The sequence below is a fragment of the Tachypleus tridentatus genome, chromosome 13, assembly GCF_004210375.1.
Source record: "Tachypleus tridentatus isolate NWPU-2018 chromosome 13, ASM421037v1, whole genome shotgun sequence".
Classification (NCBI taxonomy): Eukaryota; Metazoa; Arthropoda; class Merostomata; order Xiphosura; family Limulidae; genus Tachypleus; species Tachypleus tridentatus.
This window is the reverse complement of record NC_134837.1, coordinates 269,330,492-269,337,257: the sequence shown is the minus strand read 5'-3', so window position 1 is coordinate 269,337,257 and position 6,766 is coordinate 269,330,492. Positions and strand designations below refer to the sequence as shown.

The 6,766-nt window shown below is 34.1% G+C and overlaps 1 protein-coding gene across 1 annotated transcript in view; it reads left to right on the top strand.

Moving 5' to 3' along the window:
• Positions 1-412: 412 nt before the first annotated feature.
• The window catches only part of LOC143236557 (uncharacterized), a 54,695-nt gene continuing 48,341 nt past the window's right edge, over positions 413-6,766 (top strand). Inside the window, exon 1 of the mRNA XM_076474860.1 lies at positions 413-803. The gene's annotated coding sequence lies outside the window, so the exon portion shown is untranslated. The remainder of the gene's footprint in view (positions 804-6,766) is intronic.

Here is a 6,766-nt window from a genome sequence, read left to right as displayed (position 1 = left end):
TGATTTTGTGCATAATAACGTTTGTTGTATTTGTAAATTCAAAGATTAAGTATAATGTTTATCCAATTGATTACCTAATATTAGAACTAAAAAATGTATCATTGTGAACATAAAGTATCATGTCCAACGATTTAATCAGATATTACGTATACATCTTGAACTAATTTATGCATTTTATTAACTGTATTTTTATGTATGTATGCGTTCAGTTATGAGTGTAATGTGAATAGCTACGAAATAATCTTATTTTTATTCGGTTATTAACAGAAAAAACACCAGCTGTCTGTTTTTCAAATCACGTCGGCGCTTTCATTCTTAGTTGTATGTATAGAGGGAGTTGTGTGAGTTTAGGGCGTTTGAATCAATACCAAAGAAGTGCGTGACATTTAAGAAGCTGCGTAGAATTCCGTCCAATACAAATAGTCGTTTGTGAAATGTATGTGCTATTGTGAATTTTGAGGTGCTCTTAAATGTTAAGTATTATGGTTATCTATATGCCATAACAAAGTAACAATAATAATTATTATATTCCAAAATGTGCTGAGTGAAAATTCTAATTTACCAGAATTAATAAAAATACTTGTGTAAAAGCAGGCAACGACAGCTAAGACTATATGCAACAAGAACAGTGGTAACCGTTACTATCTAGTTGTGTATCTAACTTGCAGTTACATTAAATGTTTGTGTTTGAAGTTTACGATTGAATTAAATATAGCACTTTAGCCACCGCTAAGTGGCTAGACAATTTTCAAATTTAAATGTTTAAATAATACACTTTGACATTCGTTCATCATAAAACAGAGGTAAGTACTAATACTTATCGTAAACAGTATCATAAGTAAATAAATGGTTGATTGTAGGGTTACGTCGATAACATACTTTCATTGTCACGGTTTCATAAACAGATAAAGAAATTAAGTTAACAAAAGTGTCGGTTTTAAATAAAATGTTTAAGTGAAAATAATTAGAATAAGTTTATAACTGTTCATTTTCATGATACATAATCTAGTCTTTATTAACCTTATAAGTAAAGTTTAAACTTGAGTATGTGACTGTCTCCAAACATCATTGGTGGTAACTAGCAGTGTTTACATCGTGCTTGTTACCATAGTTTCCAAAATAATTCGATGTGTGTAAGGTTTGTTTTTGTCGTATTATGAAAATTGTATGTGTATTAAAACTAAAACATTTGGGCCTAAGACTGTGCTTATTATATCTAAACTTGATGACGAGGAACCCACGTTTTAGAAAATAAAAGATTGAAAACGGGTTAAGAAGAAAACGACATTATAAATGTTCAACGTTTCGATAAGAATATGTCATAACCACGTACTTGTTTAATGGAGCACATGGTAATATTTCAACTTACCATTTTCGAAACGTGTGATTAAGTAGATATGCATTTTGTTTTATGAGGCAAAATGTTTACTCAACTTTTGTGCTACAGAATAAAACAAAATAATTTACTTTATTTGGGATAAAAGGTTCCAATGTTAACTACCAGATCTGATATATCCCTGTGTACTTGAAATCGTGATTGAGATTCGGTCCTAACATCCACGCCTGAGAAATATAGTGTGAACTTAAAAAACTGATTGGATTTTAGTCCTAACATCTATTTATGAGAAACCCAGTGTAAAGTTAATACATCAATTGGATTTCAGGCCTAACATCAAGTCTGAGAAGACCAGTATAACACAGTAATGAACGGATTTCAATCATAATATCAATTTCTAAGGGACCCATTGTTATTTCAACACACTGATTGAATTTCAGTCCTAAAATTCATGTCTGAAAAACCAATTGTATTTCATAAGAGTCTCAGAAACTAAATGAAACTTAACACAATGATTGGGTTTTAGTTCTAATATTCACATTTGAGAAACCTTGTGTGAACGTAAAACGCTGATTGAATTTTAGTCCTAACTTACATGTCTGAGAAACCCAATGCAAACTTAACACTGATTCATTTTTAGTCCTAACATCAATATGTCAGAAATCTACTATGAACGTAATACACTGACTGGGCCCGGCATGGCCAAGCGTGTTAAGGCGTGCGACTCGTAATCTGAGGGTCGCGGGTTCGCATCCCGGTGGCGCCAAACATGCTTGCCCATCAGCCGTGGGGGCGTTATAATGTGACGATCAATCCCACTATTCGTTGGTAAAAGAGTAGCCCAAGAGTTGGCGGTGGGTGGTGATGACTAGCTGCCTTCCCTCTAGTCTTACACTGCTAAATTAGGGACGGCTAGCACAGATAGCCCTCGAGTAGCTTTGTGCGAAATTCAAAAACAAACAAACAAACAAATACACTGACTGAGTTTCAATTACAAAATCCCAGCCTGAGAAAACAAATGTTAACTTAAAAGTTAATTTTATTTCAGTTCTGACATCCACGTCTAAAAACCCCACTGTGAAGTTAATACAGTGATTGGATTTCATTCGTAACATCCATGTCTAAGAAACCCAGTGTGACCTTAACATACTGATTGTTTTACAGTAATTATATTAGAGTTTCAGAAACCGAATGTGAATTTAACGCATTGACGGGGTTTCTGTCCTTACATCCGTGCCTGAAAAATCCAGTATAAACTTTAACAAACTGATTGTATTCCAGCCCTTAATATCTGGGCCTGAGAAATCCAGTGTAGACGTAATACATTTATTGGATTTCAATTCTAACAACCATGTTTGAGAAACTCATTGTGAACATAATAAGCTGATTGGATTTCAGCTCTAACATATATTTCGGATAAACCCAGTGTAACATAACACAAACTGATTGGGTTTCAAACCTAACATTAGGGTCTGAAAAAACCAAATATAAACTAAACACAGTATTTGTGTTTCAGTCTTCTCATCCACGACTGAAATCCAGCGTGAACTTAACACTGATTGAGATGTAGTCTCAACATCAATGTTTCAGAAGCTTGCTATGAGTTTAACACAATGATTGAGTTTCAATTAAAACATCAGTGTCTGAGAAACCTAACGTGAACTTAAGGAACTGATTGAATTTATGTCATAACATCCATGTCTTAATATCCCAGTGTGAACTAATCCAATGAATGAGTTTCAATTTTAATATTTGTGTCTGACATTCCCAGTGTAAACCTAATACACTGATATTATTTGAGTCCTGACAAACCCACTGTGAACTTAATAAACTGATTGAGTTTCATTCCTAATATCCATGTCTGAGAAACCCAGTGTGAACTTGACACAATGTTTGGGTTTCAGTCCTAACATCCATGTCTTAATATCCCAGTGTGAATTTAACACATTTATTAAATTTCAGTTACAATACCCATTTCTTATAAACCCAGTGTAAACTTAACACACCAATTGATTTCAGTTTTAATATCCATCTCTGAGAAACTCAGGATGAATTTAACAAACTGATTGGGTTTTAGTTCTGACATTCGAAGTTTTAGTTCTGAAGTTAACAAACATACTGAATGTCAAACATAACATCCGCTTCTGAGAAAACAAAAACGAACTTAATTCGCTGATTGGCTTTCATTTCTAACATCCCTATTTGAGAATCTCAGTGTGATATTAAGACACTGATTGGTCTGTATATTAAAATGTTAAAGGTAACAGATTTAAGCTAGTAAAAAGTAAATTAAAACCTTTGTTAGATAACATAAATAGTACATTGTTTCAGACAAAATGGGATATGTTGGTCTATCTCGACTTTTCCACAGTCTAAACTAAATTAACAGTCCGTCATGGCCAGGTGGGCTTAGGCGTTCGACTCATAATCTGAAGGTCGCGGGTTCGAATTCCAGTCGCACCAAACATGCTCGCCCTTTCAGCTGTAGGGGCGTTATAATGTTACGGTCAATTCTACTATTCGTTGGTAAAAGAGTAGCCAAAGAGTTGGCGGTGGGTGGTGACGACTAGCTGCCTTTCCTCTAGTCTTACACTGCTAAATTAGGGACGGCTAGCGCAGGTAGCCCTCGAGTAGCTTTGCGCGAAATTCTAAATTCTGTAATTATAAACTAAATTAACTTAAAAAACACAAAACTCAAAGCCATACCTTACCGATCTTATAGTTATCAGGATTTTGTTAAACTCATTTAAATTTACTTCCTCTACAACACCTGAAGGAAACCCATTCCAAAAGTCAACTAGCATGCTAGAAAAATAAAAATGTTTTAGGTAAAGACGAGTCCTACCCTACCAAAATGTATACTTGTGTTCTCCAGTCCTAATGTTCTCACTGCTAAGTATGAAACAAGTGATACATCAACACTATCAATTCCTTTTACCATCTAAGACATCTCAATCAAATCCAACTATTTACTTTTTACAAGATAAAGCAAGTTGAGATATTTCAGCCTCTCTTTATATGAAAACTTTTCTGTTTCAGGCACCTACAGTTTGATGTCTTTCCTAAAGTAAAGACCCAAAGACTGAACATAATATTTCAAATGTGGCCTAACCAATGGAATTTTAACCTCTTTAGGCTTGTATTCGGTATTTCTGTACATACAAACTGAAATCCTGTTTGACATACCACTAACAACAGCACACTGCTTCAATAGCTTTAGACACTCATTGACTCTTACACCGTAAGTTAAATCTGTAAACTTGTGTGACGTGCCTGATATTATATGTAAATGTGTACAAGACTTCCTTAACCTCTGGTTAGATCTATAAACTTGTAAGACTTGCCTGAGGTTGTATATAGTTGCTCACCAGTGGCGCAGCGGTATGTCTGCGGACTTATAATGCTAGAATCCGGATTTCGACACTCGTAGTGGGCAGAGCCCAGGTAGCCCTTTGTATAACTTTGTGCTGAATTAAAAGACAATTACATACATATATTTACGTATACACAATACTTGATCTTTAAATTGTAGTTAGATCTTTAAACTTGAGTGGCTCGTGTTACACGCTATCATTTATCTCGAACGAGTCTCCGATCTGTATTACGATTTCAAATAACCGGAAACTTTAATTTTAATTTAGAAGTTAATTACATATCGATATGTATTAAATATATGATACTTACCGACAAGATTGATACACAGTTTTCTTTCTTAACACATATATATTTTAATATACAAAAACAATACAATTTATAATATCGGTTATTACTAATAATGATTTATATACAAAAGTTTTACAAATTTAGAAACTATGCTGAGTCTTCTATCTGTTCTGGAACGTAATATTTTATCGACGGTTTAGGGAGAATGAATTAAACCTAATTTATATGGAAAAGTTTCACAAGCTTACACACAATATTAAGTCCTTTATTCAGTCTGAAACTGATTATTTTGTCAACGGTTCACGAGGTGCAGATTACATTTATGTGAATACACTTCATTTGACAGGAATACTAGCTAGCTATGTTCTTCGCACGTAAGTGTTTTCCCGACGAAAATATCTCATGTCTTCGTAGAAATACTTACGTCCGAAGTTAATTCACTGAAGTTTATAATATTCGAATCCTGTAAAAGTTCCTGGTTAGATAACTGTAGTTTTCCGATCATTAAGCGTTTATAGCAATTACGGCTTCCGAGGCTAATAGTAGTATATTGACTGTAGCGACCCAATACTATTATTTAACTGGATCTCCGTGTGTTGCGATTTATAAACTTTAAGGCGAGGTTCTAGAAAATTCATGTGATCCAACAATACTGATATTTATGTAGATATCTATATCTATATATATATTTGATTCTTACAATCTAGAAACTTGCACAAATTTAGAGGACAGGTTGGATTTTCGCGACACACATTTAACAATATTACTTAACATGCGTTTCTAATATATGTTAAACTGAAACATAGATATAAAATGAATACATAACAATAAATACGTTATGCCCCGCTCCTTAGAGAATTAAACATTGGCGTTAAAAATTTAAACTAAGATATTGAAATCAATGTATTAAATATAATTTAAAAATCGTAACAAATAACCTGACGATCACAAAATAACAGCACATGAAAGTGTTTCAACACAAAAGTTATCTTTTTGTGTTTAACACAATAATTACACGAGTGACATATTCTTTGAAAACTGGTATAGGTTTCAAAGGAGTAACAGGATTGTTTTGGTTAGGTTTTACAACCAGTTGACAAGTTTCACAAAACTGAGAATCGTCTTGTCTAATTTTAGGCCAAAAAATGTCTCGTAATTTTTTCACACTTACTCTTGATACTGAAATGAACGATATGCCTTTCAAACAACGATTTGATAAACTAAACTACAGCCCAGTCCTCGGAGGCTTGCAAATGTGGTTGTCCCCATTTTCTCATGACCATAACATTTTTAAAAGGTAACTATTTGAAACTTTCTCCAATTCATCTTTTGACGGTGCATATTTGAATAGTGAAGAGATTTGCAAACCCTTTTCTTGCTCAGCGATCAGTTTATTTCTAGCACATGGAACTTCGCTACGTGGACTATATCTCTCACGTTCATCATTGGCTCTTACCAATGAATTGTCATTAGGACTGTTATCCAGAAGATCCCAATCAGACCCCAAAATATCTGAGACAAATCCATAATATCGTCCTCTGAACAGTATCGTTTGTTTTTGGTTTAATTTCTAAGACGGAGTTCTGGTCACAATACACGAGGGAAGCACATCAGGATTCTCCTCAACAGCAATGCTATCATTAGATGAAACATTCATTAGCTTGCTAACCACCTTCGGTTCATAAACAACATTTCCACCAGCTAAATCATATCCCAACAGTAGTGATACACCCTTAATTGGCAGAGTAGGTTCTACTACAACAATAA